The 27,545-nt window shown below is 41.5% G+C and overlaps 1 long non-coding RNA gene across 2 annotated transcripts in view; it reads left to right on the top strand.

Moving 5' to 3' along the window:
- The window catches only part of LOC119148940, a 156,945-nt gene extending 129,991 nt beyond the window's left edge, over nt 1-26,954 (top strand). For both annotated transcript variants that reach the window (XR_005104540.1, XR_005104539.1), the window contains exons 4-5: nt 13,108-13,183; nt 25,451-26,954. This is a non-coding gene — a long non-coding RNA (uncharacterized LOC119148940). The remainder of the gene's footprint in view (nt 1-13,107; nt 13,184-25,450) is intronic.
- Nucleotides 26,955-27,545: the final 591 nt, after the last annotated feature.

Raw genomic sequence — 27,545 nt, 5'->3', positions numbered from 1 at the left:
GTTTTTTTTACTCAGGACCTTGCTTTATTTTTACCAACAGTTACTAACAGAGGGCCGACATGTCTCAGTTGTCAAAAGATGATGGGAAACTGTGTGTGACAAAGACTACATTAGGATGTCTCTGCAAATGAGGTGTGAATTGAGCTATGTATTCTTACTTTACCTTATATATTATATGCACACCTATTATACATATTGTTATATTATAGCTTATCCATAGTGAAGAAAAATAGAAGGTTGCTTCTGGGCATCTTTGTAGACAAGGCCAAGGAGGATGGCCGTGTAACAGACGGGTTGATCGCTGTGTGGTTCCCGTGGTATCGCTTACACAGCGTCAGTGCAGTGTAACACCTTTCTTACATACAGAATGAAGCACTGACTGTGAAGAAGTGGTTAAGAACTGCAGATGTTCTAGTTTGGAAGGGAGGATCCTAGACCTCCTTTGATGTCATTGCAGGGTTGTTTTGTTTAGGCCAAGCAGAAAGGGCTGCTGTTTTGGTTTTCAGTGTACAACTGAGTTGGCATGGCATTATGAAGGTCCGTGCTCCTTGGTTGCGAGAAGGGATCTGCTGTGATGAGTCACTTCATAATTTTATTGCTTTCCTTCTCCCTTGGGTCTAACCATACAGTGTATTGTTTTAGCTTTCAATTTTCCACTAATGTCGTTGATGTTCTAGGGTGAGTGATATTAAGAGTGTTCTCTGTAGGAATTTCAGTGGCTGTAGCACTCATGTAATTCTTGGGTAGATACAAGCTCAGTTTTGGATCTTTGCACTTTAATCTCCTTTTGAGAGAGTTCAATATGATCAGAAAAGAAGGAATGGGCTATCGTTCTCCTCAAAGTTCTTGTCCATTTTGGCTTATCTGTCTGTGCCTCTTTCCTGCAAGTAATGGCAGTGACAGAAATTATTTTTCTTTACTAGAGGACTTAATGAAATCCTTAGATGAGATTACACAGTTTCAATTCTATATTGAAAGTTCTGTTGGTTCGTTTAACAAGATATTTTTTTCCAAATACCGCTTAAGAACATGCATTAAGAAACTTAACAAACAGTATTTTGAACACCTGGAAGAATAAAAATCACTTTCCTGCTTAATACCTCCAACTTCAATATTAAATACAATTGTCCAATGTTCTGCACCCACCAGCCCAGAAACTGTCCACCATACCTTTCAAGAACATAGCATTGTACCATTCAGAGTGCAGAGGGAAGGTAGAGCAGAAAAGAAAAACAAGGAATTAAAAAAAAAAAAAAAGTTTTTAGTAAAGGAGACTATGAGAGCATTGTACTTAGAACCTGAACCATGTGAATTTTAAGTTGTCTTTTATAAGCCATATCTGCTAAAATGAAAACATAAAATCTGCATAAAGCATGACGAAATTTGGGATTGGTACAAGTCATGTCCCTCTGAGACACGTACAAGGTTATGAAAAGAAAAGAACACCTGCATTTCTTTTACGTATGTATGTATATCTATGTGTGTATAAATAAAGCACTTTAAAGCACAAGTTTCCTTTCATTCTCGTTCCTCCCCCACGCCCGCTGTACTTCGTCCTTTCAGCCTCCTTTTTTACAGAAGACAAGAAAAGGCACCGATTTCAGTTTTTAGGGTTGCAAACTAACTTTAAAGATCCCTTCCACTTTAATATTTCTGGCTTCTGGCTTTCCAACAATTGCCATTCTACCTAAAAGGGCAACGTGTTTACAGATTGTATGTGAAATTACTTTCAAGAGTAACGTGTTTCCTGAACATCTCTATTTTTAGCACGGTGATAGCTCAAAGCTAAGAACCCTTCCTAATTGGAACTGTACTTGTGGGAACTTAAAAGATAGGGTTCTTAATTTTTTTTCCTGATATGGCCACGTCTTAACGTGAGAGGCATGTTAGGAAATTGGAGACCATCCTGCTCTTATTCATAGCTGTGAGGCTTCTCTCTCCTTCAGGTTGGACTTATGCAGTTCTCTGAGAATAACTGTGGTTGTTTCCAGTGCAGAGTTAAATGTTGCATGTATTTTTAGCTGGTTTGTTTGTGGTTGGTGTGTTTTTAGTGGTTGTTTTTTTTTTAATGCAGTTTAGCAACTAGGAATAAGGTGAGCCATAGCAATGTGACTAATGATGGTTTTTGCAGGCCATCAGCAAGAGCCTCACCAGTGGTACATGGACTGTCATGCTGCCTTAAGAGAAATGGTAATAGTGCATGACTCTTCAGAAGCCCTACAAATAAACAGTGGCCTGGAACATTTTGTTAACATTTTTAAGAACAATAAGGGAATGCAGATTTAATAGGCTAATATGTTTTAAGTGGCCTTGGTACCATCTATCTTAACCCAGTGGGATTTTCTACAGCCTGCAGAGGTAGGAAATAGTTCTGTACACATTTACTGTGTAGGACTTCCTCCTTTGGGGCTTAGTGTGGCTTAGAACAAAGAAAAAAAACAACTTTTCTCCTGTAATTCACCAGTGGAAGAAGCATTTTTCAGTACATCAGGGAAATCTTTGTCTCTGTGAACATGATGGCCCTGCTGTACTGGGTATTTTTTATTAATGCAGACTTGCAGTCAGTGAGGACAGAGAGGAGATTGCTGACTACATAAAATTCTGGGCTGGTTTGAGTTATAGCTCGGGAGATGGAAAGTTCCTTTCTTGCCCAAATGTGAGGTTCGGTCACAGTTAGGAAATATAAAGCCGTTTAATGTCGTAGGGCATTGTTAAAGAGTAAAAACTTCAGCTAAAAGAGAAGGCAGCAGGGAGAGTCTTGCACAGAGGTGCTTCCAGCAGAGGACCCGGCGGCTGGACATCTGAGTTCTGCTCCAGCATCTCCAGATCTGCTGGGGGAATAACGCGGCTGCTGTTGGCATCGCTGTATCTCTTAATGGAAAAGAAAGTGTGTTTCTAAATGATTTGGAGATTCAAGGAGGAAAGGCTGAATATGTTAGGGAATTTCTGCCCAGTTACTGTACCAACTGATTGTAGGAACATTTGACTACATGTAATTGAAAGCAAGCCTCCCTCCAATTGGCATTAAATAATGCAGTATTTTATGTAATAGTCTCTGTTAGTATGTACAGATGCATAATGCAAAATTATAGGTGTATGTAACTCCTAGAATCTCATTCTGTTTCTTTTAAACTATTGCCCTAAAATGTGGCTTCGTACCATATTTCTTTATTCTGCGTGCATACATTAAATGGGCAAAAAACTTAAAAAAAGTAGCCAGAGAGTGGCATAGCATTTGGTGTTTTGTTTCCTGGCAGGCTCCGTGTGCTTTGCAAGTACCTATAGCGTGGAAGATACAGGTTCAAATTTTGTTCCTTATGCATTGCCTAGTACTGGGGCGGGGGGGGAGTGAGGTGGTGCTGGTCCTCATTATTTCAAAATAGGTTTCCTCAGCCTATGAAAGAAACCGAGCAGCTCCTCCACCAGAGACCCAATCGCTTTGTGTAGTTATTTGTAGGGTTCAGGAGTGCTGAGGTTTTTCTGGGGGAGGTGCAGAGGAGGGAAGGAGGAGGGGGTTAGATCTTCCGTGCAAATCACAGGCAGGTTCATCTCTGGTAAATGTGGATACATCGCTGTTACGAAGACAAAATGTCTTGAAGGATTTCTGCTTTTAATTCCATCAAGTTATATTGAAGAAATAAAAAGTTTAGTTGTATAATATGTACACAATCCTTTTTTTATTTGCGAATATTATTTTCATTGGCTTAACAATTGGGCCTGAAATATTTTTTTCTGGGCTTAGTGGCAACACAAAGGCATTAGATCAAGGATGTTCCAAGATTCAGATTGGCTGGTATTTGCTTATATCACCATGACTGAATGTTACCAGTTTTGAAATGCTTTTTTTGTTGTTCGGGGAATTTTAAAACAGCTTTGATTTCAAACATGAAACTTGGCAAGTGACTGGTCCATAATGTGTTCTAATCACTTCTGGTATTTTGGAAAAGACTTGAAAAAGATTGAAGTTGTTATTTTATTAGAAATCTAGTTACCGATTCCATATCTGAACTGTTCTTCTTTACCCAGAATATAATTAGCATATGGTCTTGTAGTCCTTTGCCCGGTGCTAGTGGTAAAGTGATGGAACTTGATTTTGTATTTTGCTGTACATAGATCTTTGTTAGAATACTTTTACTGCTAAAAAATTATATACCAGTTTCAGTTCTGTAGTTTGGTTCACCACCAGGGGGGTGCATTCGATCTTACCTTTTTTTAAAAATATAAATTGGGTATTCAACCTGTTCCATAATCTTACTTTTCTAATAATAATACTTCATTGTATCTTAGGGGAGTTTGGGGTTTTTTTGGTGCAAATGGAGACAGTGAATTCTAGTCTTGGCACATTGAATGGTTCAGTCATTGCAGAAGCCCTGAGCTCATACCTCATGTGTACTCTTCATCTTACGTATTTGAAGCAGAGATAAATATTGCATAGATTTAGGGGTGTATACACTATAGATCAGGGTCCCTGGAATAACTACAAACGTAATGTGTATTGGACTAGGCTGAAAAGATGCTGAGGTCTCTGAATCCAGTCCTGCAACGTACTTAGATACGCTTTGTCTCCAGCAAAAGTAGCCATTCTTTTTAAAAATCCATTTTAACTTATCTCATAATTATGCTATTGCTTTATTAGCGAGATTTTGCAGGATGTGACTAGAAATATAAAAAAAGCTTTTTGTTGTTTTTGCTAATATTGAAAGTAAATGGAAGACTGTTTTCTCCTTTTTTTTTTCTTTTTTTTCCCCAAAATATTATTTCCTGTGCTGACACAGTGATCAGTTTGAATCACTGCTGATATAGTCTCTTCTTCTGTATTGTTTCCGAGGGGGGGGGAAAAAATAATTGCAATAAAGCATTGCCAAATCATAGTGCAGGAACTGAGCTTCCCTGAATTTTGTATAGTTCCAGCTTGGTCTGATTTTCACTTCTTGTAGGGTGATGTCTAATTAAACAAGAGTTATATGTATATGAATGTTACTGGGAAATATGTGAAAGCTTGCATTGATACTACATTAAAAGTTTAAGCAGCAGATTTACAATACAGTCCAAAGGTCTCAAAGTCCTCTGGTATTAAATTTCCAATGATTTTTGAGATTAATGAAGTTGAGGGGGGGTTGGTAGCATTGTCCCTGTAATATTGAATCTCAATAGCCTTTACAATGAGATATTGTTCAGTATCCTCCTTGGGCCGGGAGCTTAATGTGGCGGTTACATAAACTGAAATAATGTGAAACGTCTGGGCATGGTTTGGGCACGGCATTGTGCAAGATGAAGCTGATTTTGGACTTCAGGTTAATGGCCTGCTGGCAAAAGAATAAAGAACATGCCTAAGTGGAAGAGTGCATGGATTTGTGCTTCTGCACACGGTGGGATACGCTCGGTGCGTGCATAATCTGGGAGAGTCCTGATATCACCTGAGGTGCACCTGCTGATAAGAAGTCCACACTTGGCTGGTAGTCCTGATGCCACTTTCTATTAGCTGTACTTTCTGTTAAAAGGTAGCGTGCTCCTTCTCCTGTGTCAAAATCCCAAGTTCCTCCCAAGCCCCTTGGTAGCCCTGTAGAGGGAAGTTCCAAAGGAAGGGGGCAGAAAGCTCCTTTAAAAACTACTTTATGTGGACAAAGTAGTTGTTTGCTTAGGGTAGCAAAGCAGTGATGGACCTCCTGTCCATCTAACATGTTCAGGGCCCCAGAAGCCACACTTGGCTGTTGATGGTGCTCTGGAGACCTGCAGCAGGTGTTGCTGCCACCCCTTGTTCTTTCCACTCCTCTGGCATCAACTAGAACCGCAAATTCATGCCTCTGTGCTGGTGCCGCTTCCCTCCTTGTCTTTCTCGTGTGAGAGGAGTGTCAGACCTTCAGCCTAATCCCACCTCTCTGCGGCAGAGGAGGGGGAATGGAAGCGCTGCGTGTGAGCAAGGGAAGGCAGGCTCTTACCCTGTGGGCAGAGGGATGGAGGTGCTGGTCAGGGAGGTGGGGTTGGGCTGCTGCCTGAGGGTAGAGTCTTGTACATCCTGGCAGAAGATCAAAGGTCCCAAAAATATAGATGATGGATCTCAAAAAGGAGCTGGGTCTGCTGATGTCAGAGCACAAGGCAATGGACCAGTCACAGTAAGTCAAGAGTAAGAGTTGTGACAACTTTCTTAGGGTTGAAAATCTGCAGCCAGTGCTCACTTCTTCAGCTTGCTTCTGCTGTCTACAAGGTGGAGGACAAGAAAAGTTATTTTGTCCTTACTGTTGGAGCAGCTGGATAAGCTGAGGCTGTGGTGCCTGGGGACCCGTTCCTCCGTATGAGGAAAGGAAGAGTTCCAGGATTAGTAAAATGGAAAGAGGCAGGATATAGTGAACTTCATGTCTTGCTGGTATTGCTGGGTTTCTCTCTGAAATACTCCACTGCCATGTTTAATTGCTCAACGCTGAAGGATATTTAAAATTCTAAACAAAGATTTACCACTTTGATCTTCTCTGCCACATGTCCTGTGAAATATATGTGTGCTGCCGTGTGGCTTTTCATTTCACCTCAGTATATCGCCTGTCATCCCAGATCTTGCCCCTTCATAGGTAGGGGTCAGACTGAACTTCTGTGGGGCAGACCTGTAGGGGACACGAGGGGGGGGCGGTGCCCGTCACACTGCAGGTGGTACCCGTGCACAGCATCTCGGGGGGGAGATGTTCATCTCCTGTGTGAGAGAGAGCGCCAGCAACGGAACGGCTGTAAACTGCGCGGGGCAGTGGAAATTCAGGACCACAACTGCAGGAGGATCCTGTTTCCAAAGGAGAATTTAAGGGTGTTGAATGTGATGACTTTAAATACTTTAATTATCAGAAGTAATATCCTTACTCTTAAGATAATAAGCCAATAGATCTTCCCTGGCCACAGTAACTGCAGTTCTTATTGCACTTTGCTTTGCAGGGGAGCCAGTTTCACAGCAACCGTGTTGGTGCAGAGTAACATGACAGAGTCATATGCTTACACAGTGAAAACCTTGTATTTCTGAGTTCAAAACCAAATTGTTTAGCAGGGGTTTTTTTATAACATTTTTTTACATTTTGGAGATACATTAAATAACACATTATTTTGGCTCACGCACATCTCCATTTTTTTTGGATCTTAGAATTTTGATTCCTTTCACGTTTGATAACACTTCTTATTTCTGAAACATCAGTTTTGGATGCTGTCAATATTTACATTCCCTTTCTCGTCCTTAATGATTCTGTTTAATGATAATTTTCCTAGCACCTATTGCTTGGCATCAGAGTACGTTCTTCTTTCTGTTCTTATCTAATACCATTGATTAATAACTCATTGCTTCCTGTCTGTCAGACAGTTTTATCCACCTTATTGTATTATTATCCAGACCATAATTCTCCAGCCTCTCTATGAGCTTCCTATGTGGTGCTGTGTCAGAAGCCTCGCTAATATCCAAACAAATTATGTCCGCCACGTTTCCTCTATCCACGCAGTTTGTCACTGCACTGAAATACCCATCGCAACGAAGCATTTATCGATGTAAGTTTCTGTGTTAAACCGGAATAAATGGGATGGTTCTGCTGCGATTATGTGATAGAGCCTGCTTCTTAACAGGTATTACCATTTTATGCGCTAAAGATAATTTGAGCCATGGGAGATGATACCATTCACCAGGAGCGGTGAGGCTGGGAAGATCAAAGTGTTGTGAACCTTGAAAAGAAGTGGGAGAAGGTTATGTGCTACAATAACTTGTAAAGGGCATAAGCAAAGTCCTCAAGCTGTATTCCAAGAGATGCTCGAAGAATATCAGCGTCAGAGCTGCTTCACAAAAAAGCCGTATCTTTACAGAAAGACTTGTTTGGGCAAGGCCTCGTGAAAGCTGCATGCTGTCGCTGTTCCTGTTCCTTGGGAACATAAACAGGATCTAGGGACAGCTTGTGCAAGAAAACAGTTGGAATGGGGAATATCATGGTTTTCAGCAGCCAGCTTGATTACCATCGTCACCCCCGCGTAGGAGGAAAGCTTCAAGAGGTGTTTAGAAGGATGCTGGGTCCCACCTGGCTATAGCAGAACTACCAGTTAAACTGCACTTTAGGAGTCCAGGTCAGGTCTTAAGTGCAGTGATAGACTAACTCTTCAGCAGGTGGAGAAGTTCAGCTTCTAATGTGCGTTCACAGCTGGGCTTCTCAAGTGCTTGTTGCTTACTTGGTTGGCAGTAGGAATAAATGAGAGGGGTGAACGGTGCTGCCGAGAGGTCCAACATGTTTAACAGCTATCAGAGTCCTTGCGGTGAAATTGCATCCGGCACCTGTTTGGAAGTGACCATTAGGGTGGATTATGCATGATGGCTTTTATTCAGTTGAGTGTCTCTAACTTTCTGAAACCCAGATTTCACGGAGTGTTAGTCTTTGCCCAAAGGCAGTATTTTTCATACTTGAACGAAAATAGTTCAAACACTATTGGGGGTGTGGGAGGTGTGTGAAAAGTAGCCAAAAATACACCTTTTTCCTAATTAAAATGCTTTTCTAGCTGAAACAGCCATGGTTTGGAAATTAAAATTTGTAGTGGATACAGTCTTCACTGGGGAATGTAAACTCCAAAGACGAATACCGTAAGGAGGATGAAATCTCTGTGGGTACCCAGCCTTGCAGTGAACTAATAACAGGTGGAGATTTACCTTTTTGACAAAGAGACCTTCGGTCTGCTGTTGTCTGTTCCTGCAGTGGCAGGAACCCTTTGTCCCAGCACAGTGCTGTAGGTTGTCCTCTGCTCCTGTTCTACTAAAGCAAAAAAAAAAAACAACCCCAGGTTTTCCCATCAGCAGCCCGGTGACCCCAGTTTGAGTCCCAGTCCCTAGGGCCAGGAAGAAGCCCGGGTCAGCGCTGCCATACCATACAAACAGCCATGAGTTCAAACACGACTGGAAATGACCAAAACTCCTGTGTACTTTTGAAAGTGTATAAAAATCTTCAATTCAGGAAAACATTCCTTTTGGGGAGGATTCTTTAAGCACAGGCATTACTTTCCTTTTTTTTTTTTTTTTTATTCTGTCTCTTCAAGACAAGAGAATGGTGACTAAATAAACCTGTTTATAGAGAACTAATACCAACTAAAGTGCGTTCACCTTAAAAAAGCAGTAGTGTAATGCTATATCTATGTTAATAAGATTTGTTCTTTTGCATTACTGATGAGCCTAGACAGAGCATTGTGCTGATGTGTCTGTGCTGGTTCCAATTTCAAAGTTTGCTGCTTTGTTGTTAGATGAGGAGCCTGTACAGCATCGACCTCCCTCTCTGATTTCTGTGACACAATTAGTCCATCACTCTGCTAATGTTTTCAAACTTAAAATGCCAGAAAGGAATCTGGGCCATATCCTAAGTCATTACTTGGATTCTGAAGTTGGAATGAGGCCTCTTGACTGGCCACTGAGCTTATTTGAAAATTCTCTTGAAAGTAATGGGCTTGATTTTTTCATTTTTTTGTTGGTGGGGTTTTTAGGGGTTGGTTTCCCCCCTTTTCCCTGGTTGTTGAAGAAGTCTTTGTTAATATTACTGATTAGTTTTGTCCTGAGTTAGAACATCAGTATTTTACTCTCTGTGAATATTTATTTGTGGCAGTTGCTTCATCCATGGATTTGCAGTTCCAGGAGTGAGAGCAATGATACGAGCAAGTACTTTGAATAAGATCAGTTGACTGATGTTGTACATTTTGTGTAGAAAATTCAAAAGGTATCAATGAATGTTGTGCTATATTCTCTCCTAGCCTTCCCTCTCCTCATAACTAATGAACTGAATAGGATTCTCATTAACCTGCTCCAGCCAACTTCAGGTATTCAAGGAAAACCGAACCCTTACAGATATGGAACTTTCTTAGTGCTAAGTGATTGCAGACAGCTGATATCTTCTGAAATGTTTTCCAATGACAAATGTTACTTTATTTCTTCTCTTCAGTTTTTAGATGGAATGAACGTGGTTCTTTTGAAAGTGGGGGGCTAGACCACAAACATGTTCAGCGCAGTATGGTCAGGTGCCATACAAGTCATGGAATATTGGTAATGAACTTCAGTCATTGTACAGCCAGTAGCTGTGCTATCACAGTTTTCAGGCTCTGCATAAACTTTCTGGCAAGCAAGAATCATGAGAAAGCAAAGTGAAACATGTTTACCTTCTGATATTTGTTTTTAAAGCCTTCACTGAGAGCTGACACTTGCTCTCCTGTTAAGACTCTACTCGTGTACCTCATTCCTGACCTGACATACTCCTCATTCTTGCAATTCCAGCTCTTGAGCCTCTCTCAAGCAGAAGTTCACAGGCTGTTCTTGAGCCCTGTCTTTGCTTTCCCCGTCGGATTAGGGCAGTCCTTTCGGAGAACAGTCTCCTGCCCCACAGCGTGCTCACCTGTGCACAGGAACGCAGGGTCCTGCTTAAGATGCTGCCTCCATTTCTACCTCTTGCTCGTACGCACCTGTCAGTCATTTCATCTCGAGGTCACAGGTTTCTCGATTTGTAAAAGGAAGATATTACTAAAGTGGCAGGGATTGGTATTCTGAGTCTAATGAGGTTTTCTGTAGGTTTTGCTCTTGGTTTAACTCCAGCTTGTAGCCGAAATAGCTCTTGAAGATGCTCTGGCTGTGCGTGTCGTATATCAGGTGTTCTGTTAACTACGGTTATTTATTTGAAGTTTTTTCAAGGCGGCAGTGAACACGCTCTAAGCTGTTTCTGAGGCTCCATCTCTTCTAATGGGTGGGTTGTAGCTTGTGCCGGTTGCCCCCGCCTTGCGGAAAGGGGCCGCTCTATCTGCCGGCACTGTGCCCTGGTGCTGAGCTTGCACACTAATGCTAGATGTTGCAATTCCCCCTTCTCCTTTCCAAGCAGGAGAATGTGCTTGGGTTCAAACTGCTAGGAAAATTCACCAAAGAGCAGTCGTCAGGATGGCACCCAGCACGGAGAGAGGGTGCTGTACCTTTGTGCTTTGATAGGAGAGGGCTAAACGCTTCCTCGTTCTGTACAAAAAAAGTGGGGGTTTTTTGGACAAAATTCACTGCCATGAAGTCCGTGCACCAATTTATTCCTATTTAGGTCATCGGAATAGGGCTTCAGCGGCGCAGCCTGTGCGCTGGCTCTCTGTACGGGGATACATTTCACCCTCAGTGAATGCTCTTTGTTTTCTCAGTTGAGGTCAGTTTTTCATTGCATTCATTAAAAGAAATAGCTTTGGATTGCAAATACCACTGCCCCTCTCCTTCCCTGCCAGCCAGCCAGTGCTACAGCCCTGAAGATGATAGAAAAGGGGTAAATTTGGAAGGGAAGGAAGGGAAAGAAATGGCAGTTCAGAGGCTGAAGCTGTTACCACTTACCTGGCAGTTTTGCGGTTGCTTACTTCTGATGGACTTACCATCCTTTTGCCTGGATTTCTCCACTGCTCCTCTGTCTATCTTACTAGATGCCAATCAGGAGAAAGAAGGAGAGTTATTTGATAGAAAGATTGTCTAAAGGATGAGAAACCCGTTTCTGAAATGGTTGCTTTAAGAAAAATTTCATCCCAGCCTATAAAGGTTATCTGGTGGCAGCAGCATCCCAGTGCCTCTGCCAGGGGGCTCCTCTTCCTTCATTCGAATGCTCCAGAATTGGTTCTGCGTAAGATTTGATAATTCTTGCTGTGCTGTCCCCTTCCCTGCTCTCTCTCTCCTTTGCCTCCTGCTTTTCCATAGCTCTGATCTTGAGAGGGTGGAAAAGTTAAACCTAAAAATAAGGTGCTGAGCTCGCTCCTGTTTGTGGCGTACGCGTGTGTGGGGACGTGTCTGTGTGACTGTCTCGTCTGATGCAGCGCGGTTCTTACTGAACATCTGTGGGGAAGGATTGGGAAGGCTCATGTAACTCTGAGGGCTGAAGAACGGGGTTAATTTTTTTTCCTTAGGGGAGAACAAAGAAATAATTTCACTTAGGAATTGCCCCCAGCCTGTGGGACGTTCCAAATCAGTATTAGATTCGCACCTAGGATTTATTTGCAGATCTCCGTCAGCACGCTGCTGGTGGAGAGTGGCTTTGACTTTGAATGGGGTAAACTAGGCAAGTTCTGCTGTCACCTTTTAAAAATAAAATTTAATCAATTTCTGATTTGTTCCTTTGATGAATCATTGGTACATTGTATGTGTCTGTGTGTGTTGCTGTATGGTTTGTTATTATGAGGCCAAATCCTGACAACTTACTGCAAAATTGTTTTAATTTATTAATAATAATTTTTGTTGTTCTCATTTCTCCTGGTTCTAGAGCCTTTATAATTAGATATAATTAAAACCACAGGTTTTAAACTCCAGTCTAACATTTAAACTCATATTTATGGTGCAACCCCTGGAGTTTTATTGTTACTCCAACTGCATTTTGGAAAAAAAAAAATATTTTTTTTGCATCTGTTCAAATGCTATGTCTGCATCTACCACTTCTTAATCATCTGTTTTGCTCAGTAAAATGACATTTATTTTACTCAGTATGAAACCTTGCCGTTTTATGGAGTAGCTGTTTCATACCCCTTAACAAAAGGTGCAAGGGACCTTTTGCCTTGTACACTTTAAAAACAGCTTTCCTCTTTTTGAACTTGTCTTTCTCTGCTCCTCCATGCAACAGTCTGAAAGTGCTACATGCTGTAGAACGAATTTTTAAAAAAATGTTGTTGGCTGGCATTATGTAAAACCATATTTTCCCTTTTGGTGCGTATGTTCTGGTCCTAGTAATGTCCTTGTTTTGCTGAAATTAACATTTTTCCCCTCGCAGTCGTTGGTATGTGATGGTGTTTTTCTGTCTTCTTTAATTGTGATGCTTATTTTTTTTAATTAGTATAAGGTTGATTGTTAAAATTAAGTGGCAGAAGGCTTCTTTCCAAGTTATTCAGAGATCTTTTGCTGTAGAAATATATTTTGCTACTCTCAATTGCCTTTTCCCCCTTCTTTCATTGCAAACTACTCTGGGAAGAGCTTCTTTTAACACACACACACAAAAAAAAAAAAAAAAAAAAAAAAGGCTACGCTTGACTGATAATGCATTGCTTTGGATGGTGAAACATTATGAAAGTTTAATTTTTAATTAAATCTGAAATACCAATTATAACTGAAAGAGATTTTAACCTGTTTCTTTTCAGACTGCCTGAAGTTACATTGTAGATGCTGAAATCACTGCACCTTAAAAACAAAAAGATTAAGCTGCACTGCATTCCTGTAAGTAAAAGCTTTTCCAGTACCTTTTGTCCATATTTTTCCTCTATATGCATCCAAAGTGTTAGCACAGTAGCTGGGCTTGGATAAAGGTCAGAGTCCCCTTGAATGAGATTATAGAAGTTCAAAGGATGTTTTATTTAAAAATTAAAACTGAACTTACATCTTGCAGATCTTTAATTTCAGACACATGAATAGATCATTCTTTTCTGCTTTGTTTTGAATATTATTGGGAATATTGTGCATCTCCGTGTTTGTTGACTTACAGTTCCTGTCGCTTTGTCAGTGAGGGTTTCTGCATTTTGGTGCAGGGATAACAGAAAGTAGCAGAAGATTCATTATAGCATAAAATACAGTTTATTCTTTTTGTGATGTCATAATAAATCCTCCTTTATACAAGAAAAAAAACCCAGCAACTTCTTGGTGACATCACAGGGGGGTTCAGCTGCTTTGGGGTGTAGGTGAAGGCAGAAATGCCTCATTCATCTGTGCTGTGACACAACAAAACAGCCAAAATAATGTCTTGACGTCTCTCAGAAAGAAAGGCGTCTCTTTCTAAGGGCATAGTTATTCCATAAATGCAAGTCAGACTGTACATCGGTCTGATGTACCCTTATTTAGAATCTGTTTATTTAATGTATTTGGGGCAATAATTAAGATTTGGAACTTCAGTGGCTGAACAACAGGCACGCAAAAGAGGATTGGAAAATATAGTCGGTCGAGATACTCTGAATTTAATGAAATAATATAGGAATAAAAATCCAGGAGCTTGTATATAGGAGGAAAAAATTGATTTTAGTTGGACAGGACAAAGCTGTGGAATATTACAAAGCAAAGTCGGTTTGTTTTCCTGTTTAAGATCAAAATGTGCAGCCTGTAATGAAATCCAGAGCCTTCTTCCAAAGTGGTACTTTTCTACTTCAGTGTTAAAATATTTTAACTATTACAAGGGAATTTTTTCCCTTCCTTCCCCCCTCACCCCCCCTTTCTTTTTTTTTTTTTTTTAAAGTTGTATTTTAATGATTTCTTTTAATCTAGCTGAGGGGTACGGTACACTGTGGGCAGCTAATGCGTGCCCCTTCCAGCACGGAGCGCCAAGCATGACTCAGGCAGGCAGATTGTGCCATTCTGGCTCTACTCCATCGTGTTTTTACATTACTGGCAAGGGCCGTGCCATTGTGTTGCTTAAATATTGTGTATTAACTGCAGGCTGTGGCCAGTGAATGGTATTTAACATTTTCTGCTCATCATTCCTGACTGTGAGCAGCTTCCCTGGCCACCAGAGGTTAACCTTGCAATTACACTGGCGAGCGGAGTGGAAAACACTCCTGGATTTGCTGGGTCCAGCAGCAGTTTAAAGGGAAGAGTTGGGGGGAAGAGTGGGAGAACGCTTCTGAATCTGTGAGTACAGAATTTCAAAGTTGTCTTGCTGATTTGTCTGAACAACCAGGAGAATTCTTGTTGGAAAGTAGAAGTAATTCTCTTTCCAAAATGCAGCAGCGGAATGAGGAGTGAATTAAGGCAAGTTCCTTGAATCCTTAGGATCCAGATGGTCAGTAAGTCCTGCACGGACAGCCCTAGGGCAGAACACCAGGTAGCAATATATGGGCCTGATGGTTGTTGTTGGCTGGAATGGGCTTGGATTAGTTATATGAGACTCTAGGCTTTGGAGGGGACATAAATACACAAGTAGAAAACTCATGTGTAGGAAATATTTTCAGTTGGTTTTTTTTTTTTAATCAATGGTGACGAGCACATCAAGGCAGAGATGTTGAGCAGCTTGCTCAAGGTCCAAGTAAATCGGTGATCAAACTGGGAACAGAGCGTGGGATCACGACTCCCCAAGTCTGGTCTGTTCTGCCCAGTTCTTCTTTCCATTCCTTGAAGTAAAATGTCCGGTTTTCTAATCTTTGAGTATCTTGTGTCATTTCCTTTTGCCAAAAGGAAAAAAAAAAAAATACCCCACCTGTAAACTTATAGCAGCTCCTGAGTTCTGTAGCCTTGCCTTGGCGTACAGCCTGTCTCTGGAATACAGAAGAACAAGGTGGAGGGACTTTTATGTATGGATACATGGGGTAAAATGAGGATGTGATTCTGTCTGTACTTGTGTCCATGTAACACGTAACTGGGCACAACAAAAATGGGGGCACCTCCTTTACAGAGAAAAGTACACCTTCAGGATTTCCTTTGTTTCCTATGCGTGTTCGCTGTAACCGGTGTTTCTAATTGTAAGATCTTTAATAAAGTGAACTTCCCGGTATGGCTTTCCTGTATTAACCTGCAAACAGCAAGGAGGAAAGGCAAGCCACGCTCTGGTAATTTTCTGGTTGGTTGGTTGGTTGGTTTGTTGTTTAAATTTGGTTTCTTTAATTGAAGGGTGGAAAACTTGTTTTAGGGTATGGATATCCCTTAAAGCAACTGTTTAATATAAGATGGGCCAAATTTTCGGCTAATATAAAAATATGCTTGACTTGATAGATGGCATTAGAAGAAAGTACAAATTCACAACACGTGAACTTCTGGCAGGCAGTCGCATAAAAACACAGCTTTCTAAATGCAGTGCAGGCATGCTCTTAAATGGGAAAGGTCTGTGGGCTGGATTCTTCCTATGCTGGGTACTCTGGCTGTGTTTTGCTATGTGCTGAAGTTGTGTGGGTTGATAGGCAAGTAGATTCATTGAGGTCCATGGGACTACTCAATTACTTAACTTCAAGGATGTGGTTAAGTACTTTGCTGTTTACAACTAACCCCAAATAGGATTAAGTTATTGTGTGCGGAAGAAAAAAAAAATCTGTACACACAACCTGGAAACCTATAAGAGAGATGCACTGGATGTGATTTGAAAGCAGTGGTTTTAGTTACATTGCCATCAGCTAGGGCCAATAAGAAGTCTACAACACATTATTTTTTGTGAACAGAGAGGTTTGTCGAGGTTTCAGCCTTACGCAGCCTTGTGATCTAATTACTGACCAAGAGATCCAGTGCTCTCATCTTAATGGATGCTGGCTCATTGAGTGGCATTGGACAAGTCATTTAACCTCGCTGCGCCTTGTTCAGCAGATCGCTTTTTCAGTTTGGTTCAAACTGATACAGCTCTGTGAACGTTACTGAGTTTGTGTTTGCAAAGCTCTTAGAGGAGAACTAGTAACCATTGTTGTTATTAATAAGTATATTGTGTAGACAAATCACGAGGGATGGAGATACAGCCACTCATGGGGGTGATCTTTCACAACTCACTTGTGCCTTTGTTTAATTCCATCACTCAAAGGTATCAAGGCCAACTCCAATTTACAGAAGTATTTCTCATGTCACTCTCCCCACTGTTGAGTAGTTTATTGTTCGTGTTCTCTCTCCGTCTGTTTCTCTGCTACTTTCCTCCATGCTGAATTAACCTTGCATACCAAACTTTATTTCCCCTTTTTTTGTATTATACAGCAGAGACGTTTGTGTAGCCTCCAAATTACAGAGAGCAAATTCATTTTGTCTAGTGATTGTTTGCTGATGATGTATGAAACAGACAGAAGACAGTTTGAATTTTCATAAGTTCAATTGAGCTTGCAGGCATAAGGGAAGGAACAGGCAGAACCCAAGCCAATGTGACACAGTAAGCTGGCATCCCAGAGTGCGTGCGGCATGTGTAGCGTCAGGATGTCGGGGCTGGGAAGGGCTTCGTCCATCACAGCAGTGCTTTTAAATGAAGGAAGAGTTTTGAAGCAACAAACACGCTACCCTGCTGTGTTCTTTACAGCACGAGTCCTCATGGTTCCCCATAGATACGAGAGCTGTCCTGCCCTCCTTTAACTTGCTTCTTTCACTGGAATTTCATGTCTAAGATGGGCTGCAAATTCCCAGTTCCTCTTCCTCCGACAAAACGTAAAGCCTCAATAGTTCATTAAGCTGATGATTTGGGGGTATTTTTGATGCAGAAGATACTGACGTGTAGAAGCTATGCTGGATAAGACGTGCAAATGTGACGTGAGCATGGAAGCGTGCTTCCTCTTAACAAAGATCTGTGTCTTGGGGCTGACTGTCACTGAGGTATTGTTAGCATTAACAAAGAGAATTAATTTTGCCTTTTCCCCTTCCTATACCAAGGTATTAATCCAGAAACTCGCGGGGATAAATTCTGCCCTGATTTCTACCTGTGGAACCCCAGTGGAAATGTGGAGAGGTCAAAAATGTTTGTCAAGGCAGAAGCAGTCCTAGTGTTAAAATTCTTGAGAAAGCAGAAACTGGTTGATTATCATCTGGCCCAGGGGCAAGAGGATCCGTAGGAGCCCTAAGTGGCGTTATATGCCTCTGTAAGTGTTGCTTTTGTTGTATGTTAAGGAGAATATGAAAAAAAAATATTCTAGTGAGTGAAAAGTTATAATCAGGAGCACAGTGATTAATTGCTCTTCATATCCACTGGGAGAAAGACATAGAGAAATCAGTTCAACAAGCAGTGGAAATTACCAAGTTACATATTAAAAACCATGTTCTGACTATATCAGCTGTAAAGCGCGGGGATGCACAACCTGTAGGTACTGTGGAAGCAGGGGAGGTTTCCTCTTTAAGGAACGGCTTGGAAAACTGTCTCTTGGGGTGTGCTAGAACTCACCATGAGGCAGAAGCCCAGCCTGGATGGGTTCTGTTGCTCCCTGGCGTTTCTCTCATTCAGCATACCGTTTGGGAATGTTGGTATGTGGCTAATACATTCCTGATTAATAAAGCTTAATGTTCCCAAAAGATCCCCAGGGTTCTCATTTTTCCATCCTCTCATAACTGAAACCATACTGTCTCTTCAAAGATTTCATTGGACTGCCAGCGTTTTGCTTTGACCCTTCTTTTTTTAGAGGAGGACAGGGGAGGGAGTTGTGTAGACACCAAAGGGACAGATTTTCAGTCACGGTGAGTCTGCATGGTTTCTTTCCAGTCAGTGCACAAATGCTGATTTGTTTCAGTTACTGGTTTTAAAAATTTGGATGAATGGAGACACTCCAGGTATTGTCTGATACAAAGGCCTTTGACACAGATTGTGGAGACAGTTGAAAGTTGCAAATAGGATTGATGATCAGAGCAAATACGTAATGAGGCTGGAGTAAAGCCTGCTACAAAAAGGTAAATGTCTCAGGAGATGGGGAGCTTTGTAATTGTCTCTGTTCTCTGATGATTGTCTCTGTTTTCTGAATTTCCATGTAAACATCCTTGAAAGATATCTTCACTTAACAAAACTGCAAATTTCCAAATGCAGCCGGTCAGCCTGAAAATTTTGTCAGTTCTTGGGCTGGTTTTAATTGGTCCCATTCTCAACTTGGCACTAAAAAACAATTGGGAATGACTGTCGATTACGTCCCTATTGCTCTCTCTCTTTGTTTTCTTGCAAATGTTTAAGGTTTGGGTTTTGGGGTGAAGCGGAGGGCTTGTGTGAAGCTTTGTTTGTTGCCGTAGGTCTCTCTGTTAAGGGCATCAGTTGTAGTGTACAAATGGGTAGTTGGTTTTGCAGAACAGCAGCCACAGTAGATGAAGATAGGAAAACGGCTCTCCAGTTTGTGGTTGCTTTAATATCTAAAGGAGTATGGGTTGTGAGTCACTGGTATTAAAAAGGCATGGGAATATTAGCATGGATTCCCTAAGTAGCGCTACTTCAGTAAGTTGTAAAACACTTCAGCATTTTAGCACCTGAAGATGTTACGGTGAAAGTAGAAAAAATTTCACTCAGTTTATCAAAACATTTGCTGGTCTACTTCAGGATAAAACAAGGGCCAAATACGACTGAGCAAGGAAAGTCATCTTAGACCAGAGAGATCATCAGTTAAGCTACAGGAGGAAAATAGAAAACACAGACCTGACCTTTTCCAAGCCGTGGTTCTCTTACTTTGTCCTATCTGAAATGAAATTCTTCAGCTAAACCAGTGTGTGATGGGAGGGACTCCACGGAGAGGCATTGTGGTTATTCTATATTTACATCAGTGTCCCTGAGGACACTCGCGCTGAATCATTGCAAATTCCAGAGTCTGATGTAGGGCAGTCTGATGAATGTAAGTTACCCTGACTTTCTGGTCTGTTTTCTTCATTAGTGTAAGTGGTCTAGCTCTGAAGTTTACTACAGAGGATCTGGTGGTTCTTGTTGCCTTTTCCCCCTGCATCTAGATAATAGATTAGAAGATACTTAGATCTGTTCTGTCAAAATTGCTGTTTTTTTCAACGTTTCCACTGGCACGAGAGAGAACAGGATTTATTTATTTCTTTTAAAAAATATATCATCTACAGAGCTCCACTGTTGACATGTCTGTGGCTTTGGTGCCAGTGCACGCTCTGCAGGACCTTCAGAAGTCTTATGAGGAATGCTGTCCTTCAAATATGTGTTTTAACAGTCCTGTATTTCATCATGACAAAAGAATTCCTCCAGCATCTTTTGTTGTGTGTGTGCATAATTGTCGTATAGCCTTTTTGGTTTAAAAGGACCTAGTTCTTGCTCCTTGCTTCCTTCTCTTGTATCTCTCTCCGCTAGGAGCCTGTAGGAGCTGGCAGCAAGATAGCCCGATTGGAGATAGTGAGCACTTGGCAGATCAGTCTGTGCTCTTAAAGGCCATTGGAAAAGTATTTGGCTTTGCAAGATGTTTTAGTGTCAGTAATAACTGAAGGCATCTCTGAGTCAGAATCTGCATTAACAATTTTTCTGAACCCATTGCTTTCCCTGGCAGATGTTTTTTAGCTGTCTTCATAATGTTTCCTTAGACATTGCGTTCTACATCGTGTGGTGTTCTCATGGAAATTTTGAATAATGAAAATCTTTTGTAAAATGGAAGAGTGGTATCTCTTTCAAGACGGGCAATAAGTAATCGAGAATCCTGTGACCCATAGCAGCAGAACCTTTTCAAGGAACTAGGGGTCTGTTTCCCAGCAGCAATGACAGCAGTTGTGCACCAGATCACTGCGTGTCTGCTCTGCGTATGACCCAGTTTAGGTCATGATCTTGCAGTCCCGGTTCATTTAGCCAGGGTGTAGTGGCACAGTTTCTGCGTGTATAGTTAGCAAGATCAGACCATCAATGGGAAAGTCTGCTGAACGTTAGAGGCTGAGCCAGAGGCGGATGAATTCTCATCTCTTCCCAGGTTCTTTTTCCATTCATTAGGGTTTCGAGCGAGGAGGGTGATCTGTTTTGTCATGTCTCTTGCCCTGTTTCAATACACAAGTAACATTCTTAGGTCTGAGCAGCTGTCACTTCTCCAGAACAAGTGATACTGGATTCCTGAAGCAAACAACTATAAAACGTTCATCCTTTGGGGCAGACTTCGTGTGTAAATGACAGCTTTTGCCTGGATGCAGTTAACAGCTAGAGGGAAATTGCAGCAGTCGGGGCATCAAACAAGCCTGAGGAATGCAGAGAGAGGATGCTGAGGGACCCAGAAGTCAGGTGACCAAGAGGGTATAGAATTAAATAAGTGTATCAACGTGACAGGCAATACAGTGTGATTAGAAGCAAAAAAACCCTGAGTCAATAGGGAAGGTTGCTATAGGTACTGATGCTTATGAATGGCACCTGGATGTAAGAGTGTTGATTCCTCGTAATTATTTCAGTCCTGCAGGAGGGAAAGGATTATGCTTTTTACTTCTGCCAGGGCTCCAGTGCTATTTAATGTGTTGTTCTGGTGCCTCTTGGCCATGTGCAAATCACCCCAGAAATGATACTGTTTGGTGTTTCTTCCTATGTCACAAATTGATGCATTACTACTACTCAGCTTCTGTGTGTGTGTGGCTTAGAAAATAACTACTCTTTACAGTTACATCTGCCCTTATTCTGATCGTGCTTGCCATTCGAGATGACATTTGTTTGCCATGACAAACTGCTGTTCGCGTTACCAGTCTTTGTTAAGCTGTGGTGGTCTTGCTCCTGTGTGCTCTAGTTGACACACGTGGCTCTAGAACTGCGCTGAAAAAAATATTCAGGTATTAGTACAACTCTTAAATACCTAGCAAATATTTAGTTTCCTCGGGATACCAGTCATGGTCACCTCAAGTGTTTTCCTGCCTTGTCCATGGGACTGTCCTTTGGCAAGAGTTCAGAAGAATTTTTAATGTGGGAAGGTAATCACAGCTAGTATATATGATTATGCTCTATAACAGATATAAAATATTTTATATCTCTGTATGGTTTTGGCATGGTACTGAACCAAAGCCTTGCATTCATATAGTCCCTGAACTTCTGGGCTTCTCAAAACTTCCTTCTCTTCTCATATGTGTAGTCTTAGACTGTTGCAGAGCTATGGAAATGGATGATGAAAGGCCAGGTCTAAATATATTTTAGGAGCTTTAAAGTTAGACGCAGTAACGTTTAGGTGCTTGACTCTGAATGGAATTAAAATCCCAGAGTTAGGTCCTTTATCCAGTGCTTGGGATGGATTAAGGGCGAAGGGGAGAATCTTGTCGGGTTGGAGCAACCTAGAAGGCAGCAAGGGGAAGCTCTGGAGGCTAAAGGCTCGGTGTTTCTGCTGTGGGCACCATTTCATACCAGTAAGAAACACAGAATGGATCTTCTCCTTACTGCAGCCATCGTTGTCCCAGAAAATTCCAAATGAGCCAGGCAAATTTTACTTCTTATGAAATTATCGGCTGTTAAAATACATTTTCTATCCCCCTATAGAAATTGCCTTTCAGCAACATGGGATAGGCATAGGTTTCCAGTGCCTTATGATGGTGGAAAACATTTCTGATGTCCCTGCATTGTCAGACTGTCAGGGGCACAGTTATTATGATTTAATTACATTTAAAAGCATTTAACTTCTAAAAATCTCTTACACCGTCTCTGTCATAATGTTTAGAATGTATCTATACCATACTGTAGTTATTCTTTAAGCCTCCTTACACCTAGAAAAATTTGTAAAAGAAATACACTGTATAGCAAAATAGGTGTTCATTATTTAATGCTGAACTAATTCTTAAAGCTGCGTTTGTGATTAATCATGGTTGTGCTGATGGAAGTCTAGAAAGGGTAAGAGACTTTTCCTCCTGCTTTTTCTCTGTTGAGATGGTAGGAAGCCTGGAATATCCCACGTTGTGAAACACTGAATCTCATTGCTGCTGCTTCATCGCACTGTCTGAACAGGACAGGGATTTGCCTGTGACCGCCCACCGCTGCTTCCTAGGGCTGGCGACTCAGGGCTGTTAGAAACCCGTAAAATTCAGGGATGCGGGTGAGTGGTGTGACAGAGCAAGTTTCCTTCGTAGTGCCCAGAGAGGTTATGCAAATGCAGTATCACCTGCAGTCCCTACCAGAGCTCTGCACGCCGTTGCTGTATTGAGCGTGGCCGTTTTCTGTTACCCGTAAGAGTGAAATCATGGCCCCGGTGAAGTCAGTGAGATTCTTCCATGTTCCTTTCGGTGGAGCCAGGATGCGTTGCAGCTTGAGCTGCCCCATTACGTAGGGAGGGCTATGTTACGCCTGCTGCATTTACACACGTGCATCTGATCCCACCTCTCCAGCAGCGCTGCTCCTTGCAGCGGGGCTGGCACCAACTGCTCTGCTGCTGTCACCGTCACCACAGCCTCGAGGGGCAGGGGCAGGTGCAGCACTTCCCTGGGCTGATGTAGGGGAAAGGATTTACACTGAGAAAATAGATACATCCTGCTTATTTTAGAGATATTATTTATTTTTTTAAAATAACTAGATGTACTCTGCTTTAATATCAAAGGGACGTAAAAGTTATCGTATGTATAATTTTGCCCAATAGTGGTTGAATGAAGGTTTATTTTGGTTTTTTATCTCCTCATTTGAGGCGGTTTGGACGTCTTTTGTGAAAGTTTATTAATATTGGTTAGAAATCATTACCCTCTCCCATTTTGTCTAGCCCAGTTTTAATACCAGCTTAGAAAACAGTTCGTTCCTTTGTGGAGCTGATTAGGAACTGGCAAATTGTTAAAGAAAATGTATTTTGAATTAAGAAATTTAGAGTGCTGAAGCTGCTGAATGGCAGAACCAGGCCTCATCCCTTGTATAGCCCTAATCCAAAGCTGGTTTAAAACTTGGTCAAGTTACTCAGTGGGAGAATAGAGAAACAATAGATGGTCAATTTGTGTACACAGGTGCTCTCAGAAACGCAGGTGTTTTTAGAAGAAGTAGTATATGTGAATAGGAATTGCTTGTTCAAAGACTAAGTGTGCTTGAAAAAAAAATAAAAAAAGCACACCTAGTGGTACCCACATCTGTGTAAATTTCTCCTTTCACACAAATCTGGTGTGTGGTTCAGCAGACCTCTCCTGTGCTGGGCTGGGCTTGGGCTCTTGCTTGCACTGAAACCAGGTGTAGAATTCCCAGTCTCTGTCTTGGTTGTGCTTTTCTGGTCTGCTGCAGCACTGGTGTGCCAGTGGAAGCTCCTGCACTGAACTTTCTCAGTGCTGCGAACTTTCAGAATGGAGCCTGTATTTGCTGAAGTACAGAAAAAATAATGGAGCTTGTTCTGCCCATTTGAAACCTCAGTCTTCTCCCTTAAAGCTGGGTCAAATAGCCTCTGTATTTGCAAGCCTAGCACTGATTCATGTGGCTAAATTGACAGCAATGAATGAATAGTAAAGGGGGACGGTACTGTTGCCCTTTACATAGGACCTCCATTTACTTTAGTGGGATTTTCACCAATTTCAGTGCTTGGAAGGTCTGGTTTTGCGTCCTTCACCACTTTGCTAACCTAGCACCTCTGTTAGAATTCTTAGCCAGTTCATTCCTAATGGCCACGTCATTAGGACCTTTGGGTTGTAGTAAGATATTGATGGTGTGGAGGGCAAGAAACTGTAAGAAGCTAAACAAAAAATCCTAACGCAGATCTTACCTGACACAGATTACAGAAATAGGTGTCGCATCCTTGGTGGTGCTGTGCTTGCTGTGGCTGCCCAGTTTAATGGCCAAACTAAATGTGCTCTCCTCTGCCCAGTAGATCTAGACCAGTCGAGAGCAAAGCAGATTCCTTCCCCTTGCTCTCCAGACTTCGTAACTACAATGCCAATTATCTCGCCAAAGAGAAGGTTTTAGGGGAAAAAGGTAACGCATCACCACGGTAATTTCGGAACATAGCTCATTCCTCAGGACTTGGTGTGGCACAGAAGGTCTTATTTTACCTCTAGGTCCTCTACAAATAGAAATGCCTTGAACAGTGAGCCAGCAAAATGTATAATTAAATAGGGGCAAATATACATTTATTCTGCATATAGTCACATTAATGAGATAAATCATTTTTCTCTGGAAATGACTGTTTCAACAAAAACAAAACTATAGTGGTTTTAAAAGTAGGGCGGAAAAATACTAATTGATTTTGGTTTGTGTGTTTTTGTTATTTTTTGCCTAATTTCATGATATCTTAAGTAATAATGCATGTCTTACTGCACATCAATCAGTTTTTTAGACTGCAAGAAACACTTAGGTTTAAGGAAGGTGAAGGCTCGGTAAGCACTAAGCTAATGCTTGGTGACATTTTTCGTTGCGCAGAACACTGCTAGTTTTTCTACAGTGACATGCAGTAATGTGAATATAGAAATAGAAAAGATGGAGGGGCTTACTTGGAAATTCTAATTCACAGAATTTTCAAAACAAATGTATTTTTGGCTTTTTAATTATGTGGGAAGGTTCAGTGTAACTTCTTTCTGAATTCTGACTTAAAGGAAATGAGAAATCAAATTTCTGCCTTTAGTTGTACCTCTAAAATGCCACAAAAGGCCTGGTAGCTCAGCAGCAAAACTAATGTATCATCCTAAGTTTAAACTCCTTGAGGCACGAGAAAAAAGATCTGGGATCTGTTGCATTTTGAGATCCTGTAGCGATGAATTGTGTGCTCTTTGCAATGCATGCTACAAACCGCATCTCTCTCTAAATTTCTCTTCAATTTTCCACATGGTTCTTGTGTCTGGGTACATGTAATTCGTTGTCTTCTCTTGGGTCTCAAATAGAAGGATTAAGGTGACAACCTCCCTTTTTGCTGACGAAGGCTACTATGATAGACAGATGAGTATTGCTTGTGGGTGCCAGGCGGAATGACTATTTTGTGGGCAGATACTGCAGTAGACAGAAGTATTGATTGGATTTCATTGTAATAAACATTGCCAGATGTTATCTCAGTGTGTACTGTTTGCATTAGTAAATAAATAAATCCTCCAGAGCACCGTTATTCCCTATAATGTTCCTTCAAAAGTTTACTATTATCTCCTTTTATATGCCTAAAGTGAACTTCCTCAGCTTTCTGTGCAGCTTGAAAACTAATTGGGACATGTAAAGCTAATTGTAAAATTCAAATCTTGCTCTAGGTTCAGATACCATGTCAAGGCCAAATCTAGTAAGTGTATGTGGTGACATCTTCACTTTGGCTACTCTTTCTTCATCTGAGACTTTCTCCTGTAGGAAATTTCTGAAGAGGGTTGTTTGGTTTTTTTGGTTGGTTTGTTTTTTTTTCCCCACTGGTGTGTTACTGTCCATACTGGTGAACACCTTGTCGTGGGAATGTCATGGTAAATATCTGCATCCTCTGACTCTTGGCAAAGACTCTCAGCTTGTGGGTCACTCGGTACCTAAAATGATGATCTGATTCCAATGTGCGTGTAGTTGCTGAAGATGGCTCAAAGCCAGTGCTTGCAAGCCCAGCGTGTCACTTACCAAGCTAAACCAGCTCCGAGGAAGGATCTGAGCTTCCACAGAGACCAAGAATCCTAAGCATCCGGATTCACTGATCAGACTGTGACAATCACATCACATCAATGTGAGAAGTGCCCCGGTGCATCAGCATTTTTAACCTTAAAACTCCTAAATTAAGTCATCATTCTCTGTGTCAGATCCTAAGTTTAAATTCATATAAAATATGATTCCCCCAAAAAAATTCTTAATAGTTTTACTAGCTATTGTTTGTCTGCTTCTTCCAGTTTATCAGCTGAACTTAACTGTACTACTATCTCCTTAGCTAAATTTAGAATTTTTTACACATTTTACTGGAACTTGCTGTGATAAAAAGCATTTACATGTGTGTATGTATTTACAAGTATCCTTTACAACTTTTAAGGCTACCCCTTCTTAAAGCTTTTATTTTGGACAGAGACCATCAAACCTACACTTGTTCATTTTTCATTCATAAGCATCTTCCCTTTTATTAACAAAAAGGGAAAAGAAGAAAGAAATAATGAAGAGCAAAGGAAGGGGGAAATGTCTGAGCTTCCCGCCAACTTTTTCTTGTTGTGTACGTGAGTATTTCCAGTGGTGTCTCTGAAAACTGTGAAGAGAACTACTTGCTTTCAAAAATCCCTGTGTAAAATTAGGAGTACTTGGCCATTTAAAATGCAGCTCCATTTCTCACCTCACTTGCCTTTGAATAGTCAAGTGCACGTCCAAGCAACAGCCACTGAAGGAACAATTCCAAGTTGCATGCAAACGTGGCTCGTCAGCTGTGCATTTTTCCTGTTTCTGAGGAATAAAGATCACAAGTGTGAAACGAAACGTAACAACGAAGCACTGAAGTGCATATCTGAAGGTGGAATTTGTATTGGCTGCAATTTAGCACAGAGAGTGGAAAAACTTAATTCTGCTCTTGGGTCCTGAGACCTTTACCCGCCTCAGGTTAGCAAATGTATCTAAGGAAAGAAGCTGGAGTAGCTAATTCCCAAGTGATTTTAATGATTCATGCTTCCTAAAAGAGAGAGCCATGGGAAATATGCCTGAGCATCACTATTTTGTTTATGCTATAGGATGTTTGTTTAGTGAAATAGCTTTGCTAATGGCTTTGTTAATCAGTCGTGTTCCAAATAAAATAAAAAGTGCCACAGAGCCCTCCTCAGATTTCGTTTTCTGCAAAATTAAACGCCTCGTTTGTTCCTCCTACCTAGGCAGGAAAAGTGAAGCAAAGAAGGACCAAGGAATGACCAAAGCCTGCAGCTGCTCTGTGGGCCTTTGGATTTTAAGGGATAAGGAGTGCATAGGCTTGCTGCTGCCTCCCCAGGAGTGACGATGGAAAACCTTGGCTTTGTTCTGCTCTCTTCCTACCCTCCCTGTTTCTCACCTCTGAAGTGATACAGGAGCCCACCATAAGAGACCTTTTCAGTTTTAGGGAAGGTTAGGACTGCTCAAGTCTTGGAGAACCAGTTCCCACGTCAGGTAAATGCTGCAGCTCCTAGCTGCTGTGACCACAGGTGAGTTGGCTTGTTCTCTGTGTAGTAGATGGGATATATACGCGTTTCCTTGCGCTCCACACTTGTGTGAACCCACCCTGGTTTTTTAATGATCAGTTCCAGGATAAGGTGGGAAGTCTGTCTCCAGGACCAGTTTGCTTTTTGGCACCTCCTCTGTTCCTGTGTGCAGCGATGTCGGTTAATGCTCATTCAGGCAGTGGATTTGTGATTCTGGTTCTTGGCCTCAAAG

Source organism: Falco rusticolus, chromosome 5 (genome assembly GCF_015220075.1).
Source record: "Falco rusticolus isolate bFalRus1 chromosome 5, bFalRus1.pri, whole genome shotgun sequence".
NCBI classification, from domain to species: domain Eukaryota; kingdom Metazoa; phylum Chordata; class Aves; order Falconiformes; family Falconidae; genus Falco; species Falco rusticolus.
This window is presented reverse-complemented; position numbering and strand designations above follow the sequence as displayed.